This window comes from Dermacentor variabilis, chromosome 5 (genome assembly GCF_050947875.1).
Source record: "Dermacentor variabilis isolate Ectoservices chromosome 5, ASM5094787v1, whole genome shotgun sequence".
Lineage (NCBI taxonomy): Eukaryota > Metazoa > Arthropoda > Arachnida > Ixodida > Ixodidae > Dermacentor > Dermacentor variabilis.
The window spans coordinates 6,859,498-6,876,177 of NC_134572.1; the positions used below are offsets into that span (position 1 = coordinate 6,859,498).

Here is a 16,680-nt window from a genome sequence, read left to right on the forward strand (position 1 = left end):
GTAAAACTATTCCAATTTGTTTCTGCTTCATTTCTGCCACTAGCCGTACACAATTGGTCAAAACTATTTCGGGCAACGCCCACTTCGCCTGTCTGTCACACGGTGGCACGAAAACCGCAGTCTGATGCGGCGTGCACGCACTGACTGCGCATGATTAGGCCGAACAATAGAACTCTCATTATTTTTAATTATACGCCTTTCTCGCCATTAGCCCACCGCTACTGATAAAAAAATTTTCGGTTTGTGCCCACTTCACTTATATATGTCATGCGACGCCACGAAACCGCGAGAACTCGCCATCTAAAAGAGTCGTATACGCATTAAAGATGCATTAAGAGGAAGCTTTAGCTCGGGCCCAACTCCGACGCCGCCTATTCAAATACATGTAAAAACGCAAAAACGTTTTTCTGAGATAACCCCTGGACCGATTTTAATGAAGTTTGTCGCATTTGAGAGGGAATGTCAAATTCTAGTGACTGTTGGTCGCGGAATTTCTATTTAGGTCCTGCATTTTGTTAAAAAGATTTTCAAAAATTCGAAGGTTTGAAAAAAATAGAAGCATGAAGTTTACAAATTCATAACTCTGCATCAAGAGCAGATATCGCGGTTCTGCAGACGAGATCCATCACATCACTGAAAGCGGACAAATTTGATACGTCATTTTATATCTTACGTGAATTTGTTACGTTGTTTACAAGGGTTCTGCAAAACCTATATTTCCATTTTACAATATTTTTTGACATTCATGTGTAACCTATCAATTTTGTCCACTTTAAATGTACTATTATATGCAGTTCACGGAATTGTATTATCAATTTTCGTTGCTGAGTTACAGAGTTGTAAACTTGATAGCTTCGTTTTTTGAAAATTTTCAATTTTTGCCAATTTGTAATAAAAAATGGACGACCTAAATCAAAAATCCGAAACCAACAGTCACTAGATCTTAAGTTTTTCTTTTAAATGAAACAAACCTCGTCAAATTTGGCGCAGTGGTTGCCGAGAAAAACGAATTCTGCTTTTACATGTATTTAGATAGGAGCACCCGAGCTAAAGCTTCCTCTTAAGATACCAAACCAAGTAAAATATTGCTAAAGATGCATTAATACGCCGAACAAAAGTGACATTTTTACAGCGATGCTGTCTATGGCAGAGATCTGGAAAAAATGTGTCTGAGACGCTGACAAAAACAAATTATGGTGTGGGCCAATCCTGGTGATAGTGCAGAAAGGGTCCAAGCTCAATTGCACATACCCCTGTGGGCTAGGGAACCTGTAACACGCCCTTGAACTACCCTTGTAACACCTGGGACCCAAAGAAGTCCCCACAACAAGGGTAAGAACAGATGTTTTTGAAAAAGAAATGTTTTGTACAACTTTTCAACAAGGACTGTTAAAAAAATGGCTGTGGCTTAGCTAAGGTTAAGCCCAGGATGCGAAGCATACTAGCCTTTATTTTAGTTGTTGAACCACTGTTTAGCCTGGTGAACTGCTGTTGCTTGGCTATATTTGGTTCGGCTAGACGAAGAAACAACTCATGCGTTACTCTGCTTATTCCTTTATTTTCAAACCAATATCGGTATTCTTGCGTCTGTAGTAAAACCATCTCTTCTGCGAGCTGCTCCTTTCGTTTCTCGCTTTGCCTCTTCCTGTAAGCACGTTCCTTTTCGAGACGCTGTTGCCTCTGTTCCAGAGTTTCTTCGGCACGTATTCTCCGCTTGGTTGCATTTCGCCGCTCCGAGCGAGTAGAAGTACTCCCAGATACACTCGCAACTTCATCCTTTACCTCGGACTCTGTGGAGGAACGCTGCTGTTTAGCCGCGTACTGTGCACGTCGCTTGGCAAGCCGAACTTCTCGTTCTTCGGCCGTTTCCGTGGCTCTTTGTAACCTTGCGCTTTGCGGTCTGACGAGCGGCCCTTTCCTTTCCCGCCATCGCGCTATACAACTGGCCTCGACGAGAGCTCGCCGCTCTTTTATACAGCTGTTATGACGCCAGTGCCCTAGCGGGAGGAACGGGAGTTAGGCCGCAGCACCGGCTGTGCGACCGCAGGCGAGCGCAAGAGTTGAGCCCGGCTTGCAGCTGTTGTGACGTCAGTGCCTTAGCGGGAGGAGCGGGAGTTAGGCCGCAGTACCATCTGCGACGACCAAATCAACAGATTGCCTGGTTGAAACACGAGAGGAAGGCTCTACTACGGGACTCCATTCCTAGCATCCTTCCTCCCATTCCCACCCGCCTTCCTACAACAGCCCAGGTCCTCATCCACAAAGCAAGAGCTAAGGCATCTATTACACCGGATGTCCTGAGCAAGTGGAGAAGAACAGAAGTGGAATGCCCCAGCTGCCCTGCGATCAACGTCGATCTTAAACATATGATCTGGACCTGTCCTGCCACAGCCACCCTTAGGGACAAGCACACTCGACCTCTAAAAGTGGCATCGTACGAAGACTGGGTCGCACCTCAAGCAGATGCCACCAGAAGAATCAACGCTTTGCTCTCCTTTGCGAAAGAGGCAGGCATCCTTCCTTTCACCTAACCCCCCCAACCCTATCTTAGGCCACGGGCCATCCCTTCTAATAAAAGTTTCAATCAATCAATCAATGTGCGACCGCAGGCGAGCGCACGAGCTGAGACCCGGCTATGTAGCTACGCGGCCGCAAGCGAGCGCACGAGTTGAGCCTCCGCTTTTGCGGCTGTTATGACGTCATATGGTAGCTACGCGGCCGCGCGCGGCGCAGCAAGGAAGAGCGTGGTTGTGCGGCTAGTATGCTTCGCATAAAAATTCTCGGCGCCAACCGCGCAAACGCGTTATTGTCGCTGCTCCCACGTTCGTCGTCGTCGTCTTCCACAGCTGGCTCCGTTGTGACAAGCACTATCATCATCAACAATGACTGGAGCGCCGTCGTAAGCCAGTGCCTCCTTTACTAGATGCCTGCCGCGTCGCTAGTCTTCCCATTGGAGCGGAGGTTCCCGTAGTTCAGGGTAGTCGCGGAGAGACGGCGCTCGCAGCCGACCCGCTTCCTGTTGCAGAGGAAGTGACGATTAGGCTGGCGCGCGCTCGACCAATGGCTTGACGAGACCGCGGCTCCTGCCTCCGGGATCGCAACAGACGCCGCTAAAATCTCGGAGGCAGGGCTACGTGATTTAGGTTTGCAGCGGCCACCGCAGCTAGCGCTCGCAGCCGACCCGGGTTAAAACCCCTTAAACTTCGTAAAGTAGTGCCACGCTTTGAAGAATGCCGCCTCCTCCTCGCGCGCTCTGGCCGAGGCCGCCGCCGCGTCGCTATTGGTCTAATAGCATCACGTGGGCCCTGGCGCCTTGCTTCAGCGCCATTTTGGCTCGAGAAGCGTCTACGGAGTGGCGAGGAGCGCATGTTGGCGCCGTTGCTACGCTCGAGCAATGTAGGTAGCGCTACGGTCGAGGAGGGAGCGTGGAAAAGAGGAGAAACGAGGAGGAGTGAAGGCGGAGGAGCAGAGTGTCACTACTTTACTAAGTTTAAGGGGTTTTAACCCGGGTTAACCCGGGTGGGGAAGAGTAAGAAGGAGAGGTGCAGGAACCAGCTTCTCGGGTCATGCGGCAGGTATCTAGTAAAGGAGGCATTGGTTAAGCTTCCCACGGTTGGCTCCGTTGCCGCTCATCATTCTAGCGTAGAATTTCGCTTCTCTTCTGTTGTCGTATGGGCAGGCCGCGTTTACGGGGGTATGAGCCATTATTTAAGTGGGTATGATCATTCATTGTTTTACGTGACGGACACGTTTAATAACAGATATGAGGCGCGAATGTGTGTGCGTACCACCTATATCGCCACGATGACCACAGATTCGGACAATAAATCTGTTCGTACATTTGTTTGATATCCTGGGTCACCTATGTGTCGCGCGCTAAACAGCCTCGCTGGTCATCCACCTTCCCAGAGCCGCTGAGTTTTTCGGCAAGACTGCCCTGCTACGAAAGGAGTAAAATAGGGCTGCCCGCCGATCGCTGTGGCAAGAATGGATCTTTCTGCATTTAATAATAACAATAATAATAATTTTTAAGAACGTTTGGCAGTATAGCATTGTGGAGTCCTTTCGGAACGTATACGATATCGCTATACCAAGCGATTTTCAACCAGTCACTGCAAGCTAAGCAAGAAGAAACGGTCGAATCGCAGACGCCGGCACCATCCTCCTCGTCCGGTTGCCTACTTTCACTATGCGAGATCGGACCCGCCGAAACCCTCTCCACTTCTGCGTGCTTCTGGCCTCTTGTCTACCACTTAGATAAAAAAAAAAACTGTCAGAGTAGACAATTCTATTTGCCTTCCAAACAAGCAAAACCGACCTCCTACAAGCAAGGAGAGCGTCTCATTGGGCTGTCCAAACAACGCTGCGGGTCACTTCCCGACTGACGTCGGTAGTTACGCTGATGTGACGTCACGAGAATGAAATAAAATCGCAATAGAACGGCTAAATTACGGTATATGTACAGCCCTGTTTCAGAAGAAGGTTATAAGAAGCTTATACTGTAAGGCGTCAGGGGTTAGTACGGAAACCTTGCTTTAATGAGAAGTGAGCTATAAAATTATCGTAATAGACATTAAAATTCCCATTTAAGCGAATATATTTGAAATACCTTCTTAATAAGGCGCAACATCCTGTATATGGACATAAGAATTTTAGTTAATAATAAATACATACTGAGCATTTCGTGCCGGTTAGGTCCTGTCGGCCTCAACCGCACGCGTAAGTCGCAATAGCCATGGTTACCGCAACGGTTGAATTTGACGCGGCCGCTCAGAGCGGGCACGCCACCGCATTAATTGTGATTCCTTGTGAACGTGGCTCATTCCCACGAGGGGGATATCGACCACACAAATGAGAAATAAGCGAGTACTTATAGACCAGTGGCGTAGCCAGAAATTTTGTTGGGGGGGGGGGGGCTACGCCACTGGCCCCAAGTATATATATATATATATATATATATATATAAATATATATATATATATAAATATATATATATATATATATATATATATATATATATATATATATATATATATATATATATATATATATATATATATATATATATATATATATATATGTATACATTGGGCCAGTGGCGTAGCCGGAAATTTTGTTCGGGGGGGGGGGGCACATTGCAGCTCGGCCTCCTCCTTAAGAGGAAGCTTTAGCTCGGGTGCTCCTATTTAAATACATGTAGAAGGGGAATTCGTTTTTCCCTGCAACCACTTCACCAAATTTGAGGAGGTTTCTTGCATTTAAAAGAAAAAGTTTAATTCTAGTGACTGCTGGTTTCGAATTTTTCATTTAGGGGGTCACTTATTTATTAAAAATTGGCCAAAATAGAAAATTTTCAGACAACGAAACTATCAAGTTAAAACTCCGTGGCTCAACAATGAAAAAGGATACTACAATTCTGTGAATTGCAGCTAATAGTACATCTACAGCGGACAAAATAGATATGTTACACATGAATCTCAAAAAAATTTAGTGTTGTGAAAATACGGCTTTTGCAGAACCCTTGTACACAACGTAACCAATTAACGTAAGATACAAATTGACGTAGCAAACTTGTCCGCGTTGACTGTTATAATAGATGCCGTTTACAGAACTACAATATCTGTTCTTCATGCATAGCTATTAGTTTGTAAACGTCGTGCTTCTATGTTTTTCAAACTTCCGATTTTTTCAAAATATTTTAAACAAAATTCAGGCCCTAAATCGAAGTTCTGTTTCCAACAGACACTAGAATTTAACTTTCTCTCACAAATGCAACAAATTTCAATAAAAGCGATAAGCAGGATTATCTCAGAAAAGCGTTTCTGCGTTTTACAAGTATTTGAATAGGCCGCGTCGGATTGGGCCCGAGCTAAAGCTTCCTCTTAAACAATTTGTCGAGGGATCAAATACATGAATAATAACTGCATTGTCATTGCCAAAGATGCTGCAAACGAATTCTTGAACGCTACGCACTGTCAAAACAATAAATATGTCTTTTTTCATAAAAGAATATACTCGTATGTTCCAAAAATTTTGCCCAAAATAACTGATATTAATGCTTCCATATGTTTGTCTATTTATTAAGTAAAGGAAATATCACACGAACTTTAGAACTATATCAGTTTGAAACCAGGAAAGCAGTGGATGCCGCTGATATGAGAAATTAAAAGGCAATGAACTGAACAAGTTGAGGACAAATATGTTAATGAAACTTTGTCATTCAAGAACCGTGCTTACATTCTTGTATATAAGCAATGGCCAGTGAAAAATCTCAATGACGCTGTCGTTTGTTCCAATGTATTACGCAGGAGTAGCTGTCCCCTGTCGTGTATCGTGAGTAATTGCACCGAAGTTATAGTCGCGACAGAGAGCACGTATAAAAAGCAGAAGTTCTGCAAAATATACGAGGGCAAGTCAAATGAATGTGAGCCAACAACGGGGTACTTAATTAAAAGTAGTCTTCATGAGAATTTAGACATTTCTCCCATTGACTAACGAGTCGCGTGATTCCCGTCTTATAAAATTCCTTGGGTTGCTGCTTCAAAAAGTCTGTTATCTGGTTCCCTTGAGCTGTTTTTTCGGTTGCCCCAAAATGTAGAAGTCGCAAGGTGACAGGTCTGAGCTGTATGGCGGATGTTGCAGCGTTTCCTACTTGAACTTTGCCGCTGTTGTATTAACCACATAAGCGACGTGGGGACATTGTCGTGGAACAAGGTGACCCCATTCGTCAATTTTCCACGTTGTTCGCTCTTGATTGCGACACGCTGCCGTTCTGGCGTTTCACAATATCGAAAGCAATTGATAGCCTCTCAAGATTTAGCAAATTCTATCAGTAATGGACCCTGACGATCGAAAAAAAGTCAACAACACCTTTCCAGCGGAAATGATGGCCTTTGCGTTCTTTGTGCGTGGTAAATTCGAATGTTTCCACTGTAAGCTTTGCCGTCATGTTTCAGACTCGTAGTAGTGGCACCAAGGTTCGTCCCCGATCACAATTGCAAACAAGAAGTCGTCATCCTCATTGTGATACCCGATCAGATGAGTCAAGGCAGTTCGAAACTTCTCCGTCTTCTCGCGATGGATCAAAATCTTGGGGATCCATTGCGCACCAAAGAGCCGATAACCGAGAAGCTCATGAATTATGGCGTGAACCGAACCGTGACTGATGTTTAGACGGTCTGCCAGTTCATTGATGCTTATCCTCCGTTCTTGTTTCATCAGCTCATGAACCTTTGAAATTGTGTGGGGAGTGACTGCATGATGGTTTTGGCCCGGTATTGGAATGTCTTTGCAACGTCCTTTGAACCCTTTGCTCCAACGCTTCACAGTGGTCAATGAAATGCAGTGTTCAACGTACACGGCAGCCATACGCCGATTAATTTCTGTTTTGGAAACACCTTCAGCTGTCAAAAACTTCGCGACACCGAGCTGTTCAACTATTGAAGCGTCCATTATGTGACGCAACCATAATCAACCCAGTGTATGAGAACACAAAGAACAATTATCTTCATACCTGCGTGTCACTTTTGTAAATGAGACATGCCGTTCTCCTACGCGCATGCCTCGCAGATAATGAACCGAACCATTATTGCGCGGTTAGGGTAGGCTCACTTTCATTTGACTCGCCCTCGTACATTAGAGATGCAAAGATGCAATGGGATATACAAATGCGAAAATACGGCTTGATAAAGGACAAAAAAGTGTCACTGGAAACAAAGTTCACTGCATGTATACATAAAACCTCGCAACAAGATATTTAAGTATACGTATAAGTCTCCAATGAGTCTATGTATGTAAGAAAATGTAACTGTATGTAATGCGTCAAACAAGGCAAATAAACATGTTGCACAATCATAGATTCACAGAATCCTAGATTCCGCCCCCATTCCATTCACTCCCCCCGATGTACTGCGCGCGACGGAAGGCGGCGCTCTTGCTCCCCGCTTTTCACCTTTGCGCACAGAAGACTGAGCCACCATCGTCGGCTCACCCATTCCACCTCCCCTCCTACGCTTTCACTCGCACATACAGCATGCAGCGCGTTGTCACGATGTTATCATCCTTGGACTTTATACGAAACATGAGGGCGACGGCGACGGCAGGAATGCGCCTGGAGTGTCCATATAATTGCTTTCGCAATAATATAATAAACGTATTCGGCAACTGAAGCGTCCCGTCGCCCATTACTTTCCGCAAAGTAAGAAGTAACAAAATCGAACTTTCACCATGCGACAATTCGCTGCGCCGCAACAATGTATTTTTTTTCTGTGGGGTGGAGGCACCGAAAAGAAGAAAAAAACGCATAGGAAAGTATGTTGGCCAGAATCGAATGCCTACTTCGGGCACCTAATGGGGCTACGGAAGGAATACCGAAGAAAACATGACACGCTTGGTCCACTCAGAACCATACGCATACTGCTCAGTATCCTACACCGGCGAAACAAGACTTTCCGGAAAGGTTCCGCTCAAGGAACGCGGTGCAATCCTTCGAGTCCCCACAGTGATGGCGGCGAGCGACCATTGTTTTTTTTTTTTCTCGTCTGCTAGCCAGAAAGCGTCCAAAACTCTGTCAGGTGAAAATCCACTCGCCCAGAGCAAACCGAACGCGCACCGAAGTGCACAGCGCGGTGGTCGGGGCCATACGAGAAAAACGTATGCGCTCTGGCTGGCTCTGGCAGCCCGCGGGTAGGGTAGCGAGAACCAAAAAAAATTGAAGAGGCTCAATATGTCCTCGCGAATAAAAGTCAAAGTAGAAAAAATAAATAAGAACGTAGTTACTTTGGCTGGCCTTAGTGTCTTGACAGGGATGTTCTGGCGTAGGTAAAAAAAATGTTGATATTTTTTTATGTGACATGACGGCACAAATGAACCACCCCAACGCTTCGTCTCATTGGACCTCGCTGCGTGCTTTGTCAACTCGTCTGCTAGTGTGTTGATTTGGCTTGTCTCGTTGTACGTTCCGACGTAAGACTTTAGAAAAGTCAATGGAACTTTGACGTCAAATGTTTATAACAACATTAAACCCACAAAGTTCCGCAATTGAAAATCTTAAGCACAACTTTGGAAATGTCAATGCACCTTTCACATCAAAAGCTTATGAGATTTATACCCATAAAGTTTCGCAATTGATATCCATGCGCTCCATAGATTCCGTGGCCTCAGTGAAATGCCGCGGCGAGCCCGCTCACCATCAAAGCGCCCTTGAAACTTTGTGCTCGGATGGGTCTGCTTGGCGTTATGTGACTCCCGGTGTATGGGCGTTGCCACGAAATCCAGCCCGAGTTCGCAATCTCCGCGGTTAAATGTCTTTTCGAGCATCAGAAAGACGTCCTTGACAAAATCCAGAGTGATTTCCGGCGCCGGAGGTCCCTTTCGTCGGCGGCGCATGGACAGCACGAAAAAATTTCGGGGGGGGGGGGGGGGCTGAAGCCTCATAAGCCCCCCCCCCGGCTACGCCCCTGTTATAGATAACAATATTTCAGGAAAAAACAAGATAATATGTTAAGTGATACAACACATAGCGTCCATTCTAAAAATCTAGATTGAAAGAACACGTGTTAAAATCACAGCAGAGAGTTAGAATCCCTAGCAACGCAACCGGCTCGATGCTTCCATAAACTTATGGAGTAAATTGTAAATTGTCCTGTGGCTGCAGTAAACTGCACAACTACAAATTATAATAAATTTGGAATATTTGAGAACACAAAAGGACGGAAGGGGAGTTCAAGGAATTTTTTGCGCAAGGGTCGAGGTGTAACGGCGGCAATAAAGACGGAAATTATCAATGTTTTCGTCTTCCTGCAACAGTTGTTCAGAAGTTTACAACGTTTAGATTTTAAAGTGACAAAGCTTACGAAGTTTATAAGTTTTACATCACGAAGTTTAGAAGTCGAAATCCGGGCCAATATCGATAAAAATTGAAGGGCGGGACTCTCCATCCGAAGTTGGTCAATGTAACCTCACATTGACGTGAGAATCGCCGCGTTCCATGGCTAATTCATATGCTGAAAGTCGAACTTTGATTGAAGATTGGACGATCCCGCGCACTTCAACTGTGGTAAATGCCTGAAACGGTCGTTAGAGAGTAGTGCAGAGCGAGGCAGAACATGAAGAATGGGTTCTAGCAGAGACTACGACGCCAGATAATCGGCTGTTAGATGCCGACCATTATATAGCGTCGCTCAAGCTCTTCGAACGCAACCACTCGTAGTCGCACAGCAATGATGGTGCACAGATGCGCGTTGACAATGCTACCGGACCCTTCAACCCGGTTGGGTTCCGCCCTCGCGTGTCGCGCATGGAGCTTTCGTCTTCACCCCTGCTGGGCGCTTCCCGAAATAGCAACTGGAGCCGGCACGTTCGAGGTCGTTGACCCCTCTCACGGTAAAGGTGGCTTGCAGCACTGGAATGTCGTTCAGGACGACCCATCCCCTCCAGCCTTCTAAGCGAGGAGGCAACACCGGACGGAAGCAGCCACAGGATAATAGAGCCCATAGAGCGCCCCTATTGGCCGAATATGGCACTATTTGCATGGACCCTACGATTTGGGTGAGCATGATGGCACCTGTACGGGTTCAACGATTGTGTGGAAATGACGACACCTGCACGGGCTTACCTGTTGCTAATCCTGTACATAGTGTAACTAAATCTTCATCTTTAAGTCCTCCTCAACGTCGGCCAACTCCCGCACTCAACTGCAAGATCCCAATACGGCACATTCATTCATGTGGGTTCCTTTTTGTCCAAGTACCCACACAAGGCGAACCGGGCACACGCTGTTCGGTATCAGCGTGCAAAACTGGCGAAATGAAGCGGAATTTTTAAAGGAAGCTAAACTCGTGCAAACGGTGTTATGATTGGCGGTTCGATCCCATCGCTCGTGATCCGTTGTCAAGATTGGAGTCGGGCATGAATTAGAAGGTAGCTGGCCCATGCCGTCGTCCAACTTATCCACGCTGAGGACGTTGATGAAGGGAAGGACTGCTTCTCGTCGAGAACGAGGAATAAGGGTTTATTTACAGTATTTATATCAGTCTAACATGACTGTTTGAGAAAGTACATCAGTCTAACATGACTGCTTGAGAGAGAGTGACCTGAGCAGCCGCACAACAGCGGTTTTTAAACACTCGGTCCTTTCCCGATACAAGGTGACGCGAGCGTTCGTTCAGTCATTTTAAACAGGCCGCCTCTCTCCGGGACGGGTTGCACACACACACACGCATACACACAGGTGCGATGGTCCCGAGCCGACGTCAGAGGGGCTTCGTAGAACTCGGAGCCGTTCCGGGTAGTGCATTGTCTTGCGTCTTGGTCGGTGCGTGGGAAGGAGCCTGCGTCGGCGTTCCCGCGTCAAATCCGCCACCCGTAGCAGATCAGGTCGGCGTTGTGCTGTTGCGCACAAAGCCTGCTTCGTCGAACTCCTTCAGTCACAACGGCGACGAGGCTAGAGCGTAACGGGGACGGTTTCAGCACAAAGCCTGCTTCGTCGAACGCATCCTAGCTGAAGCGACGAAGAGTCCAGGATGCGCGTAATGTTCATGACACAAAATCGACTTATTCACGCCGTGGCTAGAGGTTGGCGGAGGAATTCCAAGATGAGGTTGCCACCACTGGCGTAAATGGCTGGCAAACTTGCACTGCAGCTGGCCGTCCTTAACAGCGCCTCCATGGCCCGGAAAATCTCGATTGTCTAGCGCAGATAACCGCTGGGCAGGAAGAGAACGGCTGGTGGCCAGGGGGTGATGCCTTGGCTCGCAGCGACCACTTGTGTAATGTCACCGCCCCAAAGCATCCAACAAGTACAGGCAACTGCAAAATGAACCCCACAACACGGCTCTGCGCAGAGATGACGTAGTACATTGGCTCCCACTTTAGACCCGCTAGGCTTCAAAAAAAAAATATAAGTGCACAAACAAAAAAGGCTGCATTTCGCTATGCCAATTTCTGAAGCAATTTCGTGCTGACAAATTCAGCAGTTATGGAGGGAATCCTGCTAAATGAGAGGGGACCTTCTTGGCTTAATAAAATTAACACTAGTAACCCTAAAATTTAGGCGGGACCCTCAAACGCAGAATTCAAATTAGCCTGCTCAAACCATCAGCATTGCTATGCAACTTTCCCTTTTTATATCTAATGGATAAGTTGTACTCTTGGAGAGTGAGGCTCCATCAGAGCAAGCGGCCATTTTTGTGTGACATTTGATTGAGCCACGTCAGTGAACATTGGTCGGTCTCGAAGATGAACTTCGCTCCGTAGAAGTAACACGACAACTTCTGGGCGGCCCAAACTAAACAAGCGCATTCCTTCTCTGAAGCGCTGCAGGCTTCCTCTCTTACATTTAGTTTACGGCTGGCATAGAGGATAGGGTGCTCCTCGTTATCGTCGCCGACCGGACTAAGTACCACGCCCATACCTCTGTCGCTTGCGTCGCAATGAACTATGAATTACTTTGTGTAGTCCGGCGCGCGAAGCACAGGACGAGAAACCAATAGCGTTTTCAAACTTTGGAAAGCGTTCTCTTTGTCTTTATCACAGTGTACGCTACTCGGCGCTCCCTTTCGGAGGGCGTCCGTTAATGGACTTGCCATTTGCGAGGAATTCGGAATGTACCGTTGATAGTACCCCACAAGTCCCAAAAATGAACGAAGGTCTGTTTTCGTGCGCGGCTGAGAAAATTGTCCAATCGTAGCTGTTTTCAGCTCGGCCGGCCGCCTCGTGCCTTGGCCAACAACATGGCCCAGATAAGTAACCTGTCAACAACCAAACCTACACTTTTCCGCTTTCATCGTTAAGCCGGCTTCCCTTAACCGTGAGAACACCTGTTTGAGGTGCGATACGTGTTGTTCCCAGCTGTCCGAAAAAATTGCTACATCATCCAGATATGGCAAGGCGAACTCCTGCAAGTCTTTTAGGACAATATCCATTAACTTAGAGAAGCTAAACGGCGCGTTCTTCAGCCCGAAGCTGAGTGCGAGAGGGCGAAAAGTGCCTACAGGTGAGATGAATGCGGCATAGCGGCTGGCACTTTCTGAAAGGGGAACTTGCCAGTACCCCCGCACGAGATCTATAGTTGAAATGTATTTAGCAGAGCTAACTCTTTCAATTCGTTCCTCAATGTTGGGTATCGGGTACAGCTGATCCCTAGTGATGGCATTTAACTTCCAGTAGTCAACACACGGACGAGGGTACTTGTTAGGGGTTTCTACCAGTATTAGCAGTATAATCTCTCTCTGTCTTGGAGACACCCTGTAAGGCTTTGATCTTACTGGTTCGCTTGATGTCAGCTCTATTTCATGCGTTATTAGTTCGGTTCTACCCGGCCGATCGCTGAACCTGTCGATATATTCTCCTAACACCCCTTTTAGCTCATCGCTGCTCGGGTCTTAAGAGCGTGCGAGCTTACCGAGGGTTCTACTGCTTCTTCTAGGCCGATTTCAGAGTTGGAGGTCGCCCTATACTCCTTAAACTTGGTAATAGTGCCATCCCACTCTTTGATGGTATAGTTAACGACTCCACTCCGCTCTACATATACGGCTTCATCAAATTGCAGTGATGTATCCTCACCTCCTTCCTGCGACCGGGCATTTTCAGAGCATAGTTAGTATCTGAAAGTTTGTGCAAAACTTTAACGGGCCCGTCCCAGTGAACTTCAAGCTTGTTCTTTCTTAAAGGTTTGAGGATCATTACGTGGTCTCCAGCCTTGAACGTACGAAGCCTCGCATTCTTGTCGTAATAGAATTTTGCGCTCTTTTGCGCCTCTCCCATGTTCTTTTCGACTAGTTCTTGGGTTGCGCTTAGCCGTTCCAGCAAATCTAGCACGTACTGAACCACTGTTGGACTCTCTCCTCTTTCTTCCCACATCTGTCTTAACATTCTTAGTGGAGAACGGAGTGTCCTCCCATACACTAGTTCTGCTGGTGAGAGCCATGTCGCTTCATGTGGAACCGTTCGCAAAGCGAACAATGTTGCCGGCAGACAGTTCTCCCAGTCCTCCTTGTGCTCGTAACAGAGCGCACGCAAAACTCGCTTATGCACCGAATGCCACCTCTCTACACTGTTTGACTGAGGGTGATAGACAAAACTGTGTATTAACTTTACCCCGCACTTTTGCAAGAATGTGGAAGTCAGTGCGCTCTTGAATACTGACCCTTGATCTTCCTGAATTTCGGCTGGAAACCCAACTCGTGCAAACACTGTCAAAAGCGCGTCTACTACTTCGGTGGAGCTGAGTTCTTTCAGAGGGATTGCTTCTGGAAACATTGTAGCCGGACACAGCATGGTAAACAAGTACCTGTAGCCCGATTTTGTTTTTGGAAGAGGCCCTACCGTGTCTATTACAAGTCGTCTGAAAGGCTCTGTTATTAAGGGCACTACCTTTAGTGGAGCTTTCCATGTCTCACCTGGTTTACCAGAGCGCTGGCAGGCGTCGCATGATCTTACAAAGTTTTCTACGTCTTTGAAACAGCCAGGCCAGTAGCATTCCATAAGCAATCTTTCCTTGGATTTGTTTATGCCTAGGGGGCCGGGCCACCCATTTCCATGACAGAGACTCAAAAGGTCCTCCCTATACTTAGTAGGTACGACTAACTGATCTAAAATCCTACCCTTTCGATCTCTGTAGTGCCGATACAACAATCCTCCTCTCTCATGTATTGTCACGTTGCGCCTAGCAATGCCTTCTTTGGCTGTGTGATGTAATTTAGCTAAGCTCTCATCATTCTTTTGCTCGGCTGCCAATGACTCTCTATCCACATGTAAGAGGTTATCAAAGGTCTTTGAGGCCAGTGATAATAACTACCCTGTCTCGCTTGTCAGTGCGTCAGCTTGCTCTTCCTGCAGGCATGAACTTGGACACTCTAGTGATACGCTCTCAACGAGCTGGTCAGCTAGCAGGCTCTCCTCGAATGATTTTTTTCCCTCGAGCCTAGCTCGGATTCGGTTATGGAAGTTATCCCCTTTTCTACTTCCGCTGGAGCAGCTTGTGCATATTCAGCCGAAAGCGACGCGATTTTACGAGCTTCGCCTCCGGTCAATGCCTGTACTACGCCCTCTCCCAGTTTAAGCCCCTTTCACGCAGTAACTGATTTGAACGATTCGAAAAGATGTAAGGGTACTGCAGTGAAAAAAAATTTGGAAACTGCAGCCTCAGTCTGTAGCTCCCCGAATGGTCCACAGATTTTGATTTTGGCCATGGGCAGACATACGCTGTGTGCTTCTACAACATGTTTGATCCATGCTACTTCTCCGCTGAAGTCATCTACCGTCACGTAAGACGGATGGACAATGTCCATCGTGGCGGCACTGTCTCTTAGCACCCGGCATTGTTTGCCATTAACTTGCAGGTCGCGAAGATATGGGCTTGAAAGTTCCATATCCTCGTCTTTTTCATTCACGTAGGAGAAAAACTATGCTAGGCTTTCGGCAGTTTACAGCTATATGTCCCAGGTTGTGACATATATAGCAGCGGATTGGTCTGAAAGATTCCAATTTTCTTTTCTGCTCTTTTGGTATTGTTTCCCCGTTTGATTTCTCTTCGTTCTTTTCTGAGGGCTTTTCCTCCACGTCTACAGGCTCGGATCGTCTAGTCTGCGAACCCTTTTTGAACGGGAATGGTTTCCGCGGTCCATTTCGACTGTCCCAATTTCCGTCCTCGGCGTTCAACTTTCTACGGGTTGCGTACTCTTCGGCTAATTCAGCCGCCCTTTCCACAGTGTTTACATTCCCTCTGTCTTGCACCCACAGTTTCACAGGTTGGGGGATGGTTTTGTAAAACTGCTCTAGACACATGCATTCTATGATCATGTCTCTGCTGTCGTACGCTTCCGCGCTTTTCAGCCACTCGACTAGGTTGGCCTTTAAGCTATATGCAAACTCCGGATACCCCTCGCTATCTTTCTTGCCTGTGCTTCTAAACCTTTGCCGAAAAGCTTCGGCTGAAAGGCGGTATTTCTTCAGGAGACTAGCCTTAACTTTTGAATAATCATATGCATCCTGTGCACTCAGTCTGGCGATTGCTTCCGCCGCCTCACACTGCAACATAGACAGCAACCGCTGTGGCCATGTACTCGGGCCGAAGTTCATCTTGTCGCAAGTCCTTTCAAAATTGCTTAGGAACAAGCCTATGTCGGTCCCGACCTCAAATGGCTTTAATAGCCTGTCCATGCGGTATGATTCTGCCTCACTTGATCGTCCCAGAGCCCCTTCATTTACTTGAGACAACTTCAAACGTTTGCTTTCAAGTTCAAGTTGCATTTTTCTTAACTCGCGATCTTTATCGCGTTCCTCCCTTTCTTTTCTCTCTCGTTCTTCTCTCTTTTTCAGAAGTTCAAACCCCATTTCAATTTCTTCCTCACTGGCCTGTTCGGAAATTAGGTGCAATAATTCCGATTTTAGCATTTCCTTGCGTACATCTAGGCCCAGTTCCTCACCAACAATCAACAACTCGTCTCTCAGCAGTGTCCTTAACTCCATGACTGCTGCTTTACTGCCTTGATCCTGCCCTCTAAATCTAGCTAGGAAAACACAGCCTAGCCAACACTCAACAATCTAGCTTCCCTATTGCTCTAAACAGAACAACCACAAAATGAAGCCTAGAGAGTCAAAGCAAGAACCAAGCACTCAGCGCAGTCACAGCACCACGTCGCAAAGTCCATCTCACCGCTGTCAGCCAGTTGTTATGAT

At 46.8% G+C, this 16,680-nt stretch overlaps 1 pseudogene; it reads right to left on the bottom strand.

Annotated features, from left to right (window-relative positions):
• Positions 1-14,885: 14,885 nt before the first annotated feature.
• LOC142582126 (uncharacterized) lies at positions 14,886-16,470 on the bottom strand (annotated as a pseudogene).
• Positions 16,471-16,680: the final 210 nt, after the last annotated feature.